We start from the raw sequence: 21,567 nt of genomic DNA on the forward strand, positions 1-21,567 counted from the left end.
TGCCATTGTGTGTGTTTTGTGAGATGGAGGAGGACTTTGTGAATTGGTGTTGGATATATGGGCTAAAGTTGGACTTGTGGGCTTGGGCAGCACTGGGTTGGGATGTTTTCTTGCTATGTACTTAACCTTTATACAAAACTCTCTCTTATACATATGAGTTCCTGTGGATTTTTTTCTCTAATGTACCCAGACTAACACAGTTGAGAGACCCTGTAGAGGGGATGATAGTTAATACAGAGACTTTGAGAAATTGTTTTTTAGTTGCATATCTTACACAAGACAAGCAATGCAATCAGAAAACTAGCAAAACAATTTCAACAGCTCTTTCAACAGAGTTAAAAACAGGCATGCCTAAGAATATTCATTATAATACTAGAAAATATAAATAACATATACCCAGGAGAAGTATTATTAAATTAATTTGGCACATTAATAGATTATTGAGCAGTTAATTAACAAATTATGAACTCTATACATTTAAAGAGAAGCAGCTATAAAATATACCCTTAAATTAAAAAGAAATATGCATAAAATATGTTTGGTGAAATAAAAAACTTTCTATAGGTATCACAGGGTTTCTGAAAGGAAAGCATTAGATGTATTTTTCATTCTCATTAGCATTGCAATCTATTATTACATATCTCATATTAAGTTTTTTACCTCACGTCTCGCTAATTTCTACCTCTTTTCTTAACCAAATTCCTTTGAAACAAGTTAGCTTTATTCATTGTCCCCAAATCATTTCTCCCTTTAAATAACTTCTGCAGTTGACCTTGTGATGTCATTCCCATCTTTTTTTCCCTTACCTAATTTTCATGACTTTTAATTCTCCTTCCCTGATCTTTATAACTCTTTTTATTGTCAGGTGCCATCAAACCAGTTCCCATTCCTAATGACTCTGTGCACAAACGAAAGCACAGCTTGGTTTGGCGGCATCCCCACCATTGTCATGTCGAGTCCATTGTTAAGGTCATTCTATCAATCCATTCCTTCCAAGGTTGTCTTCTTTTTCACTGACCCACTTTACCAAGTATGGTGTCTTTTTTTCCAATAATTTGTCTCTCTTAATAACATTTCAAAAATAGATGAGACAAAATCTCACCATCCCTGCTTCTAAGGAGAATTCTGGTTATATTTTTACTTAGAAAATCTTATTTGTTCAGCTATCAGTTCATGGTACTTTCAATAATCTTTGCCAGCACAACAATTGAACTACATACATTCATTTTGCGTCTTAGTTATTCACTGCCTGTCTTTCACATGCCTTACGAGGTGAGTGAAATACCACAGCTTCGGTCAGGTATATCTTGGTCCTCAAGTGGACATCCCCGTTCTTCACCACTTTGAAGAGGTCGGATGCAGTCTATTTGCCCAATGCACTATGTGGTTTGATCCCTCGCTTGCTGCTCCTATGCACATTGATTATGGATCATAGTAAGATGGAATGCTTCACAGTGTCGTTTTTTTGTGTTTCCTATGATGTTACTATTTGTCTAATTATCGGGGTTCGGGTTTTCTTTATCCTGAGTTATAATCCATACTGAAGGCTGCAGTCCTTCATCTTCAGCAGGAAGTACTTCAAGCCCACCTCAAGTTCAGCAAGCAAGGTTGTGCTATCTGCATGTTGCAGGTTATTTATAAGTTTAGAAAAAAGTTCAGAAAGCACAATGAGAGAATGCGCTGTCGGGAACACTTGAACGCCTTCCACAGAAGACATGTACCGCATGTATTTTTTATACATTTGTACACAAAACTATAATATATACATCTCGATAGTCAAAATAAACATCTATATTACAGGCTTGTGTATGTACTATACTGTACTTTCTGTTTAAAAATGACATATAATTGAACTCACAGTCAGCATACCAATTCTGTATTGTGCACCATAAGAATTGTGGTAGTACCTCTTTGTTTAATTGCCTCTTGAAATAATATACCACTTCTTCTGAACACAATAAAACCCATGCTAATGGGAGCAACAGCAAGAGGCAAAGGGCAAATATTGATTTGGAAGTGAAACAAAAGATTATTAAACAACATGAATGTGGAAAATCAGTGAATGCTATTTTTTTGAGATTTAGGCAATAACCTAAGAAATGAATCACACTCTCTAATAACCACAATCCTAATAAACAAGAAAAAAATACTATTCCTCAAGTTGTTAAAAAGTGAGCCCCACTGAAATCTACATGACTAATGGAAAAGAATTCTGACAATAAGTGCAAAGAAATGGAACTTGTTCAGGATGCTTAAAATCAAAGCAAACTAGAGATTATTCCCACAGTATTTAAATCATATAACATCCCTTTTTCCCAGAACAAATGCTCAGTGCCACATGTATATATATGTGTGTGCATGTGTGTATGTGTGTGACTAAAAAAGTCTTATTACAAAATTAAAGAAATCTTTAATCAGCAAAAACATGAAAATGTGAAGGTTTATGTCTGGATACATCATCCATGTAGGACCATACATTTCTGAGGTGTTTCCTCTCTAACACTTTTGCAAAGAAGTTGGTACTTTTTTACTCACACCACATCAAAATAACAGTTTGGATGCCTCAAGAGACTCAAATTGACGACTTTTAAGTGTCTTTTGAGTTGGGATGTGAAAATGAAAAAAACCCTGAAGGAGCCAGGTTAGAGCTCCAGAGCCGATGGCGTAGTGTCCCAGTGAAACTCTCATCGGGCAGTCTGCTCTCCTTGTGGAACGAACACCTTGGCAGAATATTCCTGGCATTTTCCTCACCAATTCAGTTTTCAATATTCTTAAGAAGTTCTTCATAAGGTCTTGCAGTTTCCCTGGGTCTTTGGAGAACATAGATCAAGATTACCCACTTGGGTTTCTAAAAAAGAGTCCCCATAACTTTCTGAGCCAATCTCTGCCTTGAATTTAACTGACCGAAAAGATCCCCTCAGAAGTTACAGTTGTGTTTGAATTTTTAAGGCATCTTAATGAAATTAAGACCAATGCATTCCTGAATCAGCATGTCTACAGCCATCTACTGGTCACAATGACTGGCCTAAACACATTTTGCTTGAATCAAACGTATGCATATATGACCTGGAACCCTATTAGCAATATTTTGTGACATCTGCTCTTCTTTCTGTGTGTGTGTGTGTGTTTGTGCACAAATGGAGGACCGTTGGTGCAACAGTGGTTACAGCACTAGACTAATAACTGAGATCAGTTATTTGAAATTTGAATCCATCAGCAGCTCTGCAGGACAGAGCTGTGACAGTTTGCTTCTGTAACGATTTGCGATATCAGAAGCCCTATGGGGAAGTTGTATTCTGCTATAATCTGTCCTCTAGGGTTGCTATGAGTCCGAACAATGTACAGTAACAGTCATATACATATATATATATAGACAATTAATAAGATGCATTACTTTCTTGGGACATTTCATCCACGGACAATATCTAGGACCATGCATTGTGAGTATGGACGTGCTGACTCAACTCCACGCTAGTTCTACTGGTAGACGGAAAGAACTAAGGGGGTTATCGGGGCCATAGAAGCCTTTATGATCTGCCAATTCCTGTAAATCCAGGGAGATTCTCTCAGTTGAGCTATTCCTCCACCCTGTAAGGAAAAAAGAACTCATTGAGGATCTTACAGAAGAAGAAACCTTTTGTGGAATTTTCGGCAATTCTTCATTTCATACCATATCAAGGTGTCTGCAGCTGGATGGACTGCATAATAAGGTGCCCTGTTCTGTGATAGAAACTTTCATAAAAAGGAAAAGTGACTGATGAAAGCCAGTGGATTGTGTGTGAGCACTAGCGAACAGGTGAGGTTTCATCTCGTTTTCAGTGACTGCAGAATGAAGGACAACGGGGGAGCAGGCCACAAATCTGAACTCCCTCTGCTCCTTTCCTGAAAGGGAAGACAAAGCATCAAAGGGAATGAAAGTGACTGAATATCCAACAGAAAAGTATTGCATGCTCTCGCTTTGGGTCACAGTCATGGTTTGCATTATAAAGTGAAAGCTCCCTAATATAACATTTATGAATGTCTTAGTCCTTGGTTACACATTGTGAAGTTGTGGGAAATATTTATGTCTGCTGAAGGTGTTTATTAGAGGTGGATCAATTTATACTAGTTTTGAGGTGTAATGATTAGTTTTAATTGGTGCTGTTTTCCAATGTTTCTTTTTCTTTTCAATGTATTTGATAGGCACCCTCCTTATAATTAAATATAGTAGAAAGCATAGCAACCTTTATCTACAACACAAAGAGGTTTGCATTACTTGGAGAAATGATGTCAAAGAAGTGTTTATTTAAGGGGTGCTATGTTATCATTTGGAAATTTGTAGGCATGATCACTTTTTATTAAGTGAACATATTCCAAGTAAAGAATAACACTGTCATGAGTTGAAAAAAAGTAACTATGAATTTAAAATTTCTCTATTCAGTAATATATTGAAATATTTCTTATCAAGCTGCTGAGGAGATGACTCTCTAGATTTCATTGACGTTATGTATAGACACCACAATTTTGTTGTTTTCAAAAATATTTTGTGTAATTTATATTCATAGTCCCCAAAAAGGACCCTCACTACCACAGAGCCAGTGCACACTCATCGCGATCCTACAGGACAAAGTAAAGCTGCCCTGTGAGTTCCAAGACTATCTCTCTTTACAGGAGTGGAAAACCCACTCCCAGCAACTGCTGGTTTCCAACAGCAGACCTTGCATTTGCCACGCGGGCTTCTCCAAGAGTACACATTTCAAAAAATGCTTTAGTTGCTATAAGGCAGTAAATGTTTCAGTGGTAGTTATATAAGCCGGTGTCAACTTGAGACTATTTAGAGTGAAGGGGTGGCGTTTAGCCTATCAATCAGGTCACAGCTTGGTGACCTCATATGAAGGTGTGACAGAGTTAGATAGCTCACTGGAGGCCAGACACACTCTCTGCTTTATATTCCTGATGACAAGCCACTTGGAGCTATGCTGATGGAGTCAGAGCTCGGGAGCTGGAGGAGCCATGTTGTGACCCATGCCAGTGCCGGGATGCTTCCATCACCACTGGATCCACATTGCATGGGTTGCATGTGTCTGAAGAGGAATTTATAGTCAGGTTATCGAACATATGGACTACTATTGGACTTATGGACTTGATATGGACTGGGCTGGGATGTTTTCTTAATACATAATTACTCTTTAAACAAAGCTCTTTCTTACACACATATGCGTGTCTATGAATTTGTTTCCCTAGTCAACAGAGACTAACAGTTTCTTTCTTTTTATTTTATGAGATGGAGCAACATAAACCAGTCTTCCATATTTGGGACCTCTTCTCCATGCTACTTCTTAATTAGTCCCACACCATCGATTCTGCTATTGTTTCACTTGTGAAATATTTTCATTGGCATTTAAACATAACTTTAATGTTGCATACGTGAGCTGTTTGGGGCTCAGTGCTCTGTTCAGGTTTTTATCTTTACATTTTCTGGGACAAATATCAGTACATAACTTCAAATAGAATCTCCAGTGCCCTACCTTCTACAGGTAATAAAGATCATTTATTTCCCTATGATAATCACATATTAAAAGGCACAGTGTACTTACCTAAATGCCAGCTCTAGGCCTTTGTTCCTAGACATGGCTCATTAATGTATTAGTGAATTGAGGTTGATAGAAATTTAAATGCCTCGTTAATTAAAACTTCAATATAGCTACTTCAAATATTTTGTTGTTGTATGCCATTTTAGCACATAAATAATATGTGCTATATATATACTTAATAATAAAACCCATTTATTAATCAATAGTATAGTTCAAATCAATAGTACTATCTATGTATTGGATATAAAGTTAAATTGGATTTTCATACTGATCATTTCAGACTTTAGTCAGCACTTGAAATGCTGTACCCAGGCTGTTCCTGGGTGGTTAGTTGAGGCTGGAATATTGAGTTTAGAAGTATCATATTTCAACATCCTTCCAATTGCACAACATATGCAGATGTTTATGTCAAGTTCCTTGCTAAACCAGAGAATAGGAAGAGTGTAAATGAGTTTTCTTTTTAAGTGGATTTGCTCCTGTGATCATTAAATGTGTTTTATCTTTAACATGCTAAATGCTATGCTATCACAAGGGAGTACTAACTTAGAAACCCGTTATTTTTGTGAAACCCTAGGGAAGTGCATTTTAAGGTTTTTGCAAGAACCTGCCTCCCATGATCATCTCTAAGATATGGTGTGAAGTTTTATTGATATAAATCCAGAGCCACTGCATGAGCTGTTACATATGTTATGATCGCGTGCTGTATATTTAGAAATTTTGCTATAAGTATTAAATAACATACACACAGGACTTTCTTCTGCATCTAATTATAAGTGCTCCAACCCAAGTGAGATGTGGAGAGCACTGAAGTTACACAGTAGAAAGAAAGCTTTTTAAAATTAAAATTAAGAACATGGAGTATGTCCGATGGTGCAAAGTTGGCTAGGACTGGGAGGAATTTACATACCCTCTTATGATTTGCATCCAAATCGTTAATTAAAGCCATATTATGAAGAACATCAATTAAACATTAAACCTGTGAAATACTCAATTGTTAGGGTATTTAAGAATAACCCAGGATACCTCATGTGTACAGGAATTGATTCAATAGTAACTAACAAAAACAGTAACAACAGACGTACCCACGTTTCTCTGATTAACCTCATACACTTAGTGAGGACAGGAACTACTTTGTATTTTCAATGCTTAGCATAAAGACTATAGTGCCATACATCATATACATATAGATATGAAATAAATGAAAGAAAAATTAAAATAAATCTCTATTCCCAAAATTAAGAGTTTATTCCCTCGGCCATAGTGTCTGCCCTTAGTTATGAAGCAGCCTAGTCTGGTGACTGTGGTATCGACAAGCAAACCAGTCAGAAACAAAGACGCATTCTAGCCAGGCGGATTACAGGAATCACAGGATTTCTATGACCATTAAAATAGCTCTGAACTAATTTTTCTTTTCTTTTTTACCACTACTGATACTATTACTACTGGTTTTGTTTTTTAAAATGCGTTCTGCTTGTTTTTCTCAAGCTGTTCCCCAAGTTTGCGTGCCTGTGCTTTGCTCTCCCTGCCCCTGCAAAACCTTGGAAGACAGAGGAGTAGAGGTTCCTCGCACATCATCATAGAAATTACTGTGCAGACTGGAAAAATTAAGTTGTTCTTTGATAATAATTGAAATGTTGTTAATAAAAGCTTAAATCAAATAGGGATTTGTTTATTGAAGCAAATTCATTTATCCAGTTATTTAGCACATATTCTTTAAACTGAGTTATTAAATAGAATCAGAATTTTGCGTTTAAGTGACTAGATCATTATTCACTTTTAGTGGCCTATTTTGTCACTTTCCCAGAATACATACTCACTGACATAACGCTGTTTGCATGTATAGGGATGTACATATAATGGGAATTTAGAATTTGATCAGAACGTGCTGATTGTGTCTGGTGAGTAGGCAATACCCTAGATAATTTGGAAAGAAACTTTTGTGATAGAAATCTGAGAATAACACCCAGAATTTTTCAGAGATGTTTATGTTGATGAGGTTGCTGGTAAAGCAGTTTGATGTAAAATGGACCTTGAATGTTGACTAGTGTTAAAAAAGATTGTAGGAAAAACAAAGTATTCAAGGATTGGATAGCATGTACTTACAGTATTAAAAAAATACTTTGCCTAATTTTTTTTAGTATACTTTTTCAAAATTAAGGTTTTTTAAAAAAATAAATAAATTGTATTTCTTGAGATAGATTGAGCTTATATATAGCAAAATTATGGGTTAGGCATGCCTCTTTGCTAATATTTTGAAAACTAATCTAAACTCACTGTCAATTCTGACTCATAGTGACCCAACAAGACAGAGTAGAACTATCCCTGTGGGTTTTCAAGAGCATAACTCTATAAACCACACCAAAAGACTCACTGGTGAGTCGATGCCAACACATAGTGACACTATAGAGCAGGTAGAATTACCCTGTGGGGTTTGTACGATTGCAATTCTTTTGGGGAAGAGCTTTCTTCTGGGGAGTGCTTACGGTTTTGAACCTCTGACCTTGTGATGAGCAGCTCAATTCATAACCCCCTATGCAATCAGGACTCACCTTCATTATTAAAGTGCTGAATATATACACGATGCTTAGCACTAAAATATTAAATGCCTTAAAATGTTATATTATACACATATGTTTAAGATATGAAGATTAAAATATTGTAAAAGAATTGTAAGGTGTACTTAATAAAACATGGTATTTCTAGAAAGGAGCTAATAATATTCTTAAGTAAGATACTGAAAATTAGTATCAAGCCAAAGCATTTGTACCCGAGATGAGACTTAAGTCCCAGCAAATGAGAATGTTGGACTCAAACGTAAGCAGAGTATTTATCCCAGCAATGTCTTATCCTCTTATTATAGCCTGCACTTTACAATCCTCTGTAGGCTTGCAAGGGGTCACTTTTTCCCTGACTCTCCAGTAGGACAAGAGAAAGCAAATTTCAAAGGACAACTTGACCCTTGACTCTGAAAGCAACACTGTACTGATTAGGAATAGAAGTTGTTTCCTTTGAGGGAAGAGAATGCTTCTTTTGGTATCTTTATTATATCTCTCCTGGAGGCAAATCTAGATCAATTTTTGAGAAATCTTTAACTCCATAATTCTATTATTTAAATTCCAATTATCAAGGTGAAATACATTTTTATGGAGAGAAATGTCATGACCTGCCCAAGGCTACATTAGATAACTTTGTTATGGGGAGAACTGGAACACAAGCCTCTTTCACAATATTAACAATCACCCTCCTAATTATTTACATATATATATGTATATATATATGTATATATATGTATATGTGTATATATATATATACCTAAAAGAGCTCTTTTCCATATTTAAATTTAAATAATGCATATCCTCTAAAGGGTAAAAGTTATCAATATATAATCTAATGTTCTATGTCTTCTAAGCCAGATGTCTTCCTGTAGTCACATAAAGGATGAGGACGATTCTTCCCATCATGAGACTGAATTTAATGTCATCTACAAGAAGTCTGCCTTGTGCTCAAGCAGGTGCACCGGTGTGACGGTGTGGCTGTCCCAGATTGAGGAGATGCATATTTCACAGTTAGCTTCTACACACAGAAATAAACAGCCATATGGCAAGCAAACTTATTTTTTACTGCTTCATTTTATTTGTTTCAAAATAGTGCAAAGCCACAAATCCAGAATATTAACAACGTTCCATCTGGAGACATGTAAGTTTTGGAGCCCCGAACCAACACTTTAGCATGCCCACAAAACTTCAGAACTTTAATCAACTCCACATTTGGAACAGGTTTTGTGTCAACCCCTCATGTCTTTCTAATATAATACTAGTGGTACAATTAAAGAAATGTTTAAAATAGGACAGTTCATAATTCTAGAAATAGTCCAAATCTGGTTCCCTTGTATGTTGTTTTAATAGGTTGTATTTACTAATAAACGGTTTTATAAATTTGGTTTGCTTTATTTACCCATATTTTGCAAGTGAAAAAAAGGAATGTACAGAGGATTTAAGCATAAAAATATCTGATGTGCACTTAGAATTCTAGCTGTTTAGATTAGAAATTAGATAAAAGTGTTCTTTATTAATTTAAAATATGATACTTTATTGCATATTTATAATTTGTAGTCAGAATAAAGATTTGAAAATGAACAGAAGGTAATTTCTGATCTCAAGGGACTTTACTAAATATAAATTTCTCTGCTAGATTGCAAAGCATACCAAGTGCAGTTAGGTAACTGCTTTATTTGATGAGAAGTTAAACACATTAATTGCAGGTGATGTCTTTCTTGACTTTATTATTAGAAAAAAGAAGGTGGACTCTACAGAAATTGGGAGATGGAATTAGGAGATCAATTACAATCACATGCAATTTAAAATAACATATTTAGGGAAAGCCCTGGCATACTCCTGGTTTATTTATTTTTGTCATTTTTTTTGTTTGGTGTTGCTCCAATAATCCTTTAAAACGGTTTGAAGATATATAATTGGCAAACATTACTCAAAAGGCATAAGCATGCCCAGCCTAAAGGATTACTTGTGAAGTTCATGCACATGAAGCAGCCATGTAGTTCATGCAAAGGAACAGAACATGGTGGCAGCATGAAATCCTTTATGTGTCCCTTTGTGATCACAACCCTTTCTCCCAACTTCAGAAGAAAAACAACTTATTTTTCATCACTTCCATGTTCCTTGGTGTATGTGTGTGTGTGTGTGTGTGTGTGTGTGTGTGTTTTCCCTTAAGTTTTGCACTTACATATCCTTTCCTAAATCTTTCATTTAGTTCAGTGATCAGTCCACTTGATGTAAATCCCACATACAGAATATATTTTAAAAGTTGCTGGTAATAGAACCTCTGATGCACTACCCAAAGAATATTGATCTTGTAAAATTCTTAGCTCGGCAGAGGGACAGCAAAAAAGAGAAAGACCTTCAGCATGATGAAGTGATGTAATCAATACAACAATGAGCTCAGCAGAGCAGCGTTTGTGAAGCTGCTCAGGATCAGAGATGCCTTTGGCTGTAGGTGGGGCCCTTAGGAGTTGGAAACAGCTCAATGACACCCAACTGCAATCCTCTTCTAAACGGAAGGAGAACGTTTCTGTTTTTAAAAGCCATCTCTAACTGTGGCATTTCTGTTATAGCTGTATTTAGGTACATAAAATGCCCATAGTATTAGAGAGGGGTTGGGAGTAAGGGGAGAAAGCACACAAATATTTTGTACATAAATTTAAATAGGTTTAGGGAAACAGTGGATTGAAAAAAATGAATATCTATGATATTGCTACAAGTTATGTTAGGCTGGGTTGTCTAGAGAAACAAAAAGCCATTTCCTCAAAGATACCCTTAATGTTTCTTTTAACAGAAAACAGCAGGCTTACAAACTTTCTCTAATCATTAGGTCCCAATATTAATTTCTGTCACACATTGACTCAATTCTTTTTTAAGAAAAACAAATCCTTTCCTTTTTTATCTAGACTTTCCTGCTTATGTGCAATATGGGGTAAGATTCCTGGTAGGATCAAATCAGGGCTTGATCTTTCTGTCTGTCATGTTGACTAAGCAGCATAGCTTTGCCTCAGGACTGTCCAAAATGCACTTCATTTCCCTTAGCATCGACTTATCCCCCATGACATACCTTTATTCTATTTCAGATAGGCATAACCAAAGATAGATTATAAGAACCAAAAGTTTCACTTCCCATGCCCTTTCCAGGTACCAATCGAGGTAAAGCTGATCTTCTCTGGTTATCCAACAGAGACGGAAAACCCAACCTCACCCAGCTCTCCTGAGGCAGAGGGCACAGGGCAGACAGACACATCTCTGCTTTCCATCTCTATGATTTGTTTCTCCAGCAGCTCACTCCACAGTACCAAATCGTGTTACACTGGGTTGTCTAGAGAAACAAAAAATAATAACCATTATATGTATATATATAATAACATTATATATAATATATATAATAATACAAATAATAACCATTATATATATATATCTTCAAATCAAGAAGTAATTTTATATCAAGAAAGCATCCCAGTCCAACCCTACTCAAGTTCATAAGTCCAATGCTAGCCGGGGCCTTTTTTAGACCCACACAGCTGCAAGCTGATGACCCACAAAGGTGAAGCGGGAAGCAGGGAGATCACAGGCTGGCAGGTGCAGTGCTGCGAAGGTCAAGGTCAGAAGAACATTTAGAACAGAGAAAGCTCCCAGGGTTAGTGGATCACATAGGACTGCCTCTGGAGGCAGCCGGAGTCTCAGCAAGATTGAAGGTCAGGGCAAGAGAGGAGGCCATACCCCCAAAGAGATAGCATCAGGCCACAAGTGACCTGATTAATTGGTTGGACTCACCTCTACCTGTTCATCCAAATTCAAGTTGACCTAAAACCTAACTTCCACACTGAAGGAAAAAACTAAAATTAAGAACAAACTCATGGCCATTGTGTTAATGCTGATTCACAGCAACCATATATTCAGAGTACAGATATGTTTCAATTTATACAATTAAAATACTTTAAAATATGAAAAACAAAGTTTAATAGCATAGTAAGAAAGACTAAAAATAAAAATTGAAATTTTACTTGAAAGTTGTAGAATACAATGGAACAGTCACATCTTCACCTCTAAGGGAAATTCACAAAAGGTAAACCAAATTACAGAATGCTTTATGAAATCGTCCAATGATATTGGAAGAAAATATCAACATCTAGTCAGTTTACCTTTATCATTTTACCTTTTATTGAAAAGAAAATTGAATGAAAACTATTCTGCTGAGAATTATTTTTTAATCACTAAGATGATTAGACAGAACAAATAACAAGTGAAATTGGTAGAACAGTGTTTTAAAATATGAAATTTTATCAGAGATTAATACCAAGTACATGAAGAATTAAAATATATTCATTACCAGCACATTGATTATATTCAACAAATAAGAGGTGGTTATTCATTAAAAACTAAAACTGCAAATGTAAAATGCAAAGTACACCCATGAATGCTGTATAAATTATTTCACAACTGATCAGTATGGCCAGTAATGTCACACTTTGGAAGTGATAAAAACATCATGAAGTTCTGGTAAACATGAGGCAGTCAGAATTATTACCAGTTATTTTAATTTTGTCTTCTTTTTACTGTGTTATAAAATAGTTTCCTCTTTCACTATGCTGTAAAAGAAGCTTTCTCTAGAAAAAAAAAATTTTAGTCACCCAAAAATGTGTTATGTTTTGTAAAATGACAAGATAATTTTTTTAAAGAATGGGAAGACGAATTTGCATTAAATTACTATAATTTTCTACTAAGTTCAGTGATAAAGCTGCTAAGCCAAAGAATAATAACAGATGTTGTATCTTGAAATTGGTTACAAATGTGATCTGACCTGAATTTAATCCAATTAAAATCAACATATAATTTCGACAACCAGCTAAATGGTAAACACCTGGTGAAACACAAAAGTACATTAATGAACATAAGATGACCTCAAAGTTCAAATATTTAAGTTGCATTTCTCCATCTAGTAATGCTGTGATAATGGACTTAAACATTTTATTTAGGGGTAGGAAGTAAGGAATAAATGATTAAACCTACACGGGATGGTAGGTAACTTCTCACATAGGAAATGCATGCTTAAATGTGTATAAAGCAGTGTTTGACAAAGTGGGTGATCCCATCCCCTCGGGATACTGAAATGATCCTGGGGGGCCTGCAAAAGCAGATACTTATGCTTTATCATGGATTAAAGGCTGTAGTACACATGTTCTTAATTGCCGAAGAGGCACTGATTTATTTTCTGAAAGCAAGCGGTTGACTAAATAAGTTTGGAAACATATGGATAAAAGAAAAGAAGATTTTAATGGGGAGATAGTTTTTTTTGAGAGAGAGAAGGTAAGAGCACTCTAGCATTAAACGTATAAAGAACGAAGAGTGTACAGGGAATGCCACACCCTGGATGCACACCTTTCTTGAGTTTAAACCATACATTATTCCTTTGTTCCGGTCCCACAGCAGCCACTTGATCCATACCCAAGTTCCACATGAGCACTATTAAATATTCTGGAATTCTCATTCTTCTCAAGCATGTTTATCGTTTGTGTGGTTCACACATGCACATGTCTTGGCATAGTCAATAAAACACAAGTCAACATCTTGCTGGTAGTCTCTACTCTCAACCAAGATCCATCTGACATCAGCAATGATATCCCTGGTTCCACTCCCTGTTCTGAATCTGGCCTGAACCTCCAGCAGCTCCTTGGTGATGCACTGCTCTGTCTGGTGTTGGATGATCTGCAGCCAAATTTTACTTGCATTTGATATCAATGATATTGCTCTATAATTTGAGCATTCTGTTGGATCACCTTTCTTTGGAATGGGAACAAATAAGCAACTTTTTCACAAAGCTGGCCAAGTAGCTGTCTTCCAAATTTCCTGGCATAGATGAGTAAGTATTCCCACTGCTTCTTTGTCAGCTTGTTGAAACATTTCAGTTGGTATTCCATCAATTCCTGGAGCCTTGCTCTAGACTAATATTTTTAATGCAGCTTGAACTTATTCCTTTAACACCATTGAATCTTCTTCATATGCTACCTCCTGAAATGGTTGAACTCCTTCTTTTTGGTACAGTGGCTCTGTGTGTTCTTTAAATCTTCTTTTGATACTTCCTGCATCATTCAATATTTGCCCTGAGAATCTTTCAATAATGCAACTAGAGACTTGAATTTTTTCTTGAGTTCTAATGTTTTCAATGTAGCTTGAAGGTCGTCCTTAGACACTATTGGTTCTTGGTCACCTGCCACCCCTGAAATGGTGGAATGTTGTCTAGTTCTTTTTGATACTGTGACTCTGTGTATTCTTTTTATCTTCTTTTGATGCTTCCTGCATTGTTCAATATATTGTCATAGAATCTTTTTTTATTGAAACTCAAGGTTTAGTTTTTTCTTTTGTTCTGTCAGTTTAAGATATGATGGGTTTGGTCGTCCTTTATGGTTTTCTAACTCTAGGTCTTTTCACAATACATTATAATATTCATCTGTGTTTACATGAGCTACCCCTGAAGTACAGTCAGCTAAAAGAGAGAAAAACAAAACAAAACAAAAACATACTTCCTTCAAAGTCTTATCTCTGTTTCCTGGCTTTGCTTTGGCAGAAGAAGCAAGAGAGCCTGCTTTGACTTTTGGATTTTTATGGCATCTAGTTCTGTAACCAGCATGTGGCACCTTCTGCCTGTTCTTTAGATATGGGATTTATTAGCACTGACAACCACAGGAGAAAAGTCCTTAAGTTTCATGAATTCCTATGGGACATTCCAGCGACTTGCATAACCTGGGAACATGAGGGAATTATAAGGAATGGAGCCAAATAACATCTTGTAAGAGTTGAATATTTGGGGCATATTCAGCTTCCAACTTCTTGGGAGAAGTCTATTATTAATTCTTCTAAAATAAATGACTACTTCACCATAAACAAATGTGACACAATTATAAAATAATTATTCAAATATATACATATATACACTTATAAAAAATCTGCATTGGTTCTATATGTTAAAAAGGAAACTATTTAAAACCTATTATTGGAAGGAAGTTCATACTAATATTTATTTTTAGTACATTAACATAAAGCTAGGTTAAAAAGAGCACACATTACAAGTAGAAAATGTATCCAGTTTTTCTCAGCGAGAAAATTATCTATACACTGGTGTTGACAGGAGGGAAGAGTTGTATTTAAAAAAAAAGGAAGAAAGAAATTAAAAGTGATTAATGAATGCTGCTGGCTATAGTAATATCTAAAATACACAATTAGAAAAAAACTTTTCAGTATGGATAACAATGAAACCAAATAAACAAACAAAATAACACCATCACAGTATACGGAAGTAAAACATGGCCACTTATCTCTGGACAATTAACAATTTTCAACCGATGTTTACAAATTACAAAATGAACAAAGAATAATACAAAAGAATAATGTTTTGGGGAAAACTATCTCATATTGTTAAAGGTCAGCAAAATTGAAGATTTTAAAGTTAAGTAATATTTGAAAATCACCACTGAAAGGACTTAGACAAAAAACTTACAGTATCCTTAAAAGAAAGCAAAATTATATAGTCTGTATCCAACAACATAAGCAACCCAGCAAAATTACATTATTGAACCACAAAAACTGCATAAAAATGTGCTGAAAAACTCAGCTTATACACGATTATATATGGTAAATAGGAAAGTTGGGATTTTTAAAAGTTAAGAAATCTGAGAGACATATTTAACCATTGTTGCTGTTTCATTTTGTCTTGGTTTCTTTAGTAACATCAATTACCACATCTTGTTATTATGTTCTCTTTCCATACAGGTTAATACTTTTTCTCTATTGTTTGGTAATTTTTGTGGTTATTTTTGGTTGGAATTTCAAGTTTATCCTTTACATTTGTGGTTAGATACTATTGAGTATGCTCTAACCCATGGCGACCCTATGCACAACAGAACAAATCACTGTCCTATCCTGTCTCATCCGCACAATTGTTCCTATGCTGAAGCACCTCTTCTGCAGTCACTGTGTAAGTCCACCTCTTTGAGATACTTCCTCTTTTTGCTGCCTTACCATTTTACCAAACATGATGTCCTTCTCCAAGGACAATGTGACAAAAGTATGTAAGACAGGGTCTTGCCATCCTTGTCTCTAAGTTTATCCTTTTAGCAACCCGTGTTACTTTTAATATTCTCCTGCACCACAGTCCAAATGCATTGATTCTTCTTTGTCTTACATATTCAATGCCCAACTTTCGCATGCAATGTGAGGCAAATAAAAATACCATGGCTTGGGTCAGCCATACTTTAGTTCTCAAAGTAACATCCTTGTTTTCCATTACTCTAAAATAAGTTTGTACAGCAGATTTACCTAAAGCAATGTGTCCTCTGATTACTTGACTGCTGCATCTATGAGAAGTGTAGATACAATCAGACAAATTCATTGACAATTTCTGTCTTTTCTCCATTTTTCATGATGCTACTCTTAGTCCAGTTGTGAGGATTTTTATATTCTTTGCATTGAGTTGTAATCCATCTTGAAGGCTGCCATCCCTGATCTTCCTCATCCAATGTTTCAATTCTTCCCCCCTTTCAGCAAGCAAAGTTTTGTTATCTACATGTCTCAGGTTGTTGATAAGTCTTCCTTTAAACCTGATGCCACATTCTTCATCATATATCCAGCTTTTCTCATTGTTTTGCTCAGCATACAGATTGAGTAAATATGATGAGAAGACACAACCTTGACGCACAGCTTTCCTGATCTTGACCATGCAGTATTCCCTGGTTCTAGTTCCTCCATTGCCTTTGGTCTGCAAGTTCTGAATGAGAATAATGAAGCATTTTGAAATGCTCATTTTTATCAAGACTATCCACAGCGTGCTATGATCTACACAGGCCAAAGCCTTAGCAGAGTCAATTAAACACAAGAAAACACCTTTCTCGTAGCCTCTGCTTTCAACCAAGATCCATCTAAAATCAGAAATGATATTCCTTGTTCCCCATCCTCTTCTGAAACTGACCTGAAATTCTGGAAGCTCCCTGTCAAAGGAATGCTGCATCCAATGTTGGATGACCTTCAGCAAAATTTTACTTGCGTGTGAAATCAATGACACTGATCTATAATCCAAGCCTTCTGTGGGGTCTTCTTTCTGTGGAATGGGTACAACTGTGGATCACTTCCAGTCAGTTGACCACGAAGCTACCTTCCAAATTTCCTGGCCTAAACGAGTGAGTGCTTCCATGGTTTCAGCAGCTGTTGAAACATTTCACTTGGTATTGCATAAATACATGAGGTTATGTTTATGGCTAATATTTTCAGCCACTTGAGTCTCTTCCTTCAATACCATTGGTTCTTGCTTACACACCCCTCCTGAAATTGTGGAATATTGACTAGTTATTTTTTGGTACACTGACTCCATCTTCTTTTGATGCTTCCTGCACCACTCAACATTTTGCTCATCGAACCTTTCAGTATTGCCACTTGAGACTTGCAACTTTCTATAGTTTTTTTCAGTTTCAGATATCCAAAGCATGTTCTTCCTTTTTGGTTTTCTAACTCTAAGTCTTTGCGCAGTTTTAAAATAAGACTTGACTTTGCCTTGTCAAGGTGCCCTTTGAAATCTTCCATTAAGCTCTTTAAGTTCATTCTTTCTTCCATTTGCCTTAGCTAATCTATGGTTAAGAGCAAGTTTCAGAGTATCTTCTGACATCCACTTTGATTTTTCTTTCTTACCTGTATTTTTAATGACCTTTTGCTTCTTCATGAATGATGTTCTTGGTGCCATCACAGATTATTAGGTCTTCTGCCATTAGTGTTGAATTCATCACATTTGTCCTTGAGATGTTCTCGAAATTCTGATAGGATAGGTCTTGTTTGGTTCTTGTGTACTTCTTTTAATTTTTCCCACCTTCGGTCTGAACTTATATATGAGCAATTGATGATCTGTTTCATGATCAGACGCTTGCATACTTTCAGCTGCTGGTATTGAGCTTCTCCATTATCTCTCCGCACAGAGAGAGATAACTTAATTGCTGTGTATTCTATCTTGAGAAGATCATCTGTACAGTCACTGTTAGTGTTGTTGAAAAAAATGTGTTTGTATGTACAAGTCGTTGGTTTCGCAAAATTCTGTCATGTGACCTCCAGCTTCATTTCTATCACCAAGGACACATTTTCCAAATACAGTTCTTTGTATCCAACTTTTGCATTCTATGGTAGTAATATAATTGTCAATTTGAGAGGATTAAGAGTGAAGGGGTGGAGTCTAATCTGTCGATCTTATAATAGCCAGTGAGGCTTCTGTATGGGCATGGCCTTCTGAGAATTCTGGGAAATCTGGGATTTTCCTCCTGGGAGGTGGGAGACTCTGCTCACACTCTGGAAGACAGAGCAGCTGACAAGATACATAGACCCACCCTGTTGCAGAGTGTATTAGTCTGGGTACTTTGGAGAAACAAATCCACAGCAACTCATGTATAAGAGAGAGTTTTATGCATAAATCTCTTTCTTATACACATACATATGTCCATGGATTTGTTTCTCTAGTCTACCCAGACTAAAACACATTCCAGACACCAATAATTATCAAAGCATCTTGTTTGCATGTTTTATCAATTTCTGACTTAAGTTGTTGGTAGAATTCTTCAATTACATCACCACTCTCTTTGTAGTCAGGAGAAAGAAGATGCCTTCTACTCTTATAAAAAGTAAGTCTAGAAAAACCAGCAGAGAAATTCTACCCTTTCCAATAGGATCTCTATGAGTCTGCATTGTGACAATGAGTGAGTGTTCATGCTTGGTCACTTGTTTAAATAATAATTACACTGACTGGATTTCCTTGAAGGTAGATAGATATAATTATTTGACAGGCAGCATTGTACTTCAAGAAAGAGCTTGAGATGTCTTTTTTTGACAATGAATGCAATACCATTCCTCCTAACTCTGTTATTCCTGGTATTTTCAGCCATATGACTTTCTGATTCAAATGGCCAATACTGCCCATTTTAGCTCACGAACACCTAGAATATCAACATTTATGCATTCTATTTCATTTTTGGTGACTTATAATTTTCCTAGATTCTTACTTCTTGAAGCTGCTTATTCCATGCTAGGCATAATATTTTCAGCAGCTATTTCCTCCAAAATGGGAAGCTGAGTTCTTAGTCTGTTCTTAGTCTGGCAGCTTGGCTGAAATCTCTTGGCATTTGGAATACCAATCATATAACTTCCAGCATCACAGGAACACATAAGCCACCACAGCATGACAAACAGACAGACAAGTGGTGGTCTACTAATGATGAGACATTTAAATTCCAATGCAGAAAGATGTGGAAGCATACCTCTAAAAAATCACAGCCTTGGAACCTAACAGCTCTATTTTGTACAGGGTTGTTATAAGTCAGAATCAACTTAACACAAGTATTGTTTTTCATTTATTTTTATTATTGTACCTTTATATTCCATAGCTTAACAATACCCCCTTTCATCTCATTGTTATCCAACTCATTTCCATGCATCAGGTTGCTGTAGTACAGATTCTATATTATTCTACTCACTTTAAAGATGTCAAAAAATGTACAAAATTTTGTTTTAGATCATGCAGCATATCTTACTGAGAGGAATATTCTTCCTATAACTCTTCCTAATGTTGATAAGTATAGAAACCCCGCACTGATTTTTTAATTTTATTTTTAAGTTAGTAGGAAAGCTCTTTCAGACTAAACAGAATTCAACAAAGGAGTACTGGTGGCACAATGGCTGCTAAGTGAAACATTGGAAGGTTGAGCTCACACAGACGTGCTGCAGAAGAAAGACCTGACTATATGTTTCTGTAATGATTACAGTTTAATTTTCTACAGATAGGCTTTGGGTCACCACTCCATTCCCTTTCCTACACATCAATATAATTGATTGTTTTTGTGATCTTCAGATATCTGATCCCGTCAATTCCTCGTGATCACACAGGCTGGTGTGCTTCTTCCATGTGAGCTTTGTTACTTCCCTGCTAGATGGCTACTTGTTTTATCTTAGGTCTATGAAGACCCCAGGTGCTATATCTTTTAATAGCTGGGGATCATCAATTTCCTTCACTACATCTGCTTATGCACTCATTTTGTCTTCAGTGATAGTGTTGGGAGGGTGAGCATCACAGAATGCCAGGTTGTTAGAACAAAATATTCTTATGTTGAGGGGAGACATAAGTAGAGGCCCAAAGTCCATCAGCCACCTTAATACTTTAAGGTATAATACTTTAAGGTATAATACTGTAACATATAAATAGACATACATAGACCAAGAACCCTACTATTAAATATTAAGAAATTTACATATGTACAAGCTTATATTTATAACTCTATATAAAGCTTTTGCCTCCTAGTTCTTTCCTCTATTTCCTTTTACTCCCTCCTGCCCCACTGTCATGTTCACCCTTCATTTGGCTCTCAGTAATTCCTCTTGGTTATATTACAATTGATCAAATGCCACCAGGCATTATACAGCCATTGATTTTACATCCCTTGTTGCTCCCTTGTCCCTGAGGTTGTTGGTCTTTCAATCAACTCCCTTTCCCCCTTCTCCTCCTCTCCCATGCCGCCATGTGACTATCTCCATGAGAATGTTTATCCTGCCTATTTTATATAGATAGATATTTTTTTAATTAAAAAATTATGATAGTAATAAATGGGGGAGGAGCCTATAAATAGTTCCAGGTTTATCAGCTGACTTTATGAATATCTTCCAACCAGGTCTGATGAAGTGCCAAGTACTGCCACCTGAGTCAGAAATCTATATGGGGGATTCCTCAGAAACACAGAAGGGATGATTTTCCAGGGTTCAATTTAGCAGTAATGAAACACACAGCATTCCTCTGGTTCTTTAATGCTTCCTCCCCATCATTATCATGACCTTAGTTCTACCTCACAAATTCTGCTAGACTGGGGCATGTACACTGGTATAGAAAAGTACCATTCTCTTGACACACAGAATTCAGGACAGATAAACCCCTCAGGAGCAGTAGTAATTGGAGTAGTGATACCATGAGGGTAGGGGGAAGGTGGGGGAGAAATGGGGAGAAAGAGGGAACTGATCAAAAGGTGTTCTATTAACATATAATACCCCCTAGGGTGATGACCAACAAAAACCTGGGTGAAGGGAGACAGTGGACAGTGTAAGATATGAAAATAATAATAATTTATCAAGAGTTAATGAGGGTGGGAGGAGGGGAGGGAGGGGAAAACAAGGAGCTGATAATAGGGACTCAAATGGAAAGATAATATTTTGAAAATAACTATGGAAACCTTGATACAAGTTGCTTAATATATTTATATATGGATTCTTATAATGTTTATAAAAAGCCCCTGTATTAGTCTAGGTACTTTGGAGAAACAAATCCACAGCAACTCACGTATAAGAGAGAGTTTTATGCAAAGAAAATGTGCATCACGAAAACATCCCAACCCAATGCTGCCCAAGCCCACAAGTCCAACATTAAC

Source organism: Echinops telfairi, unplaced genomic scaffold, assembly GCF_000313985.2.
Source record: "Echinops telfairi isolate 266 unplaced genomic scaffold, ASM31398v2 ScPeMD7_21;HRSCAF=78, whole genome shotgun sequence".
Classification (NCBI taxonomy): Eukaryota; Metazoa; Chordata; class Mammalia; order Afrosoricida; family Tenrecidae; genus Echinops; species Echinops telfairi.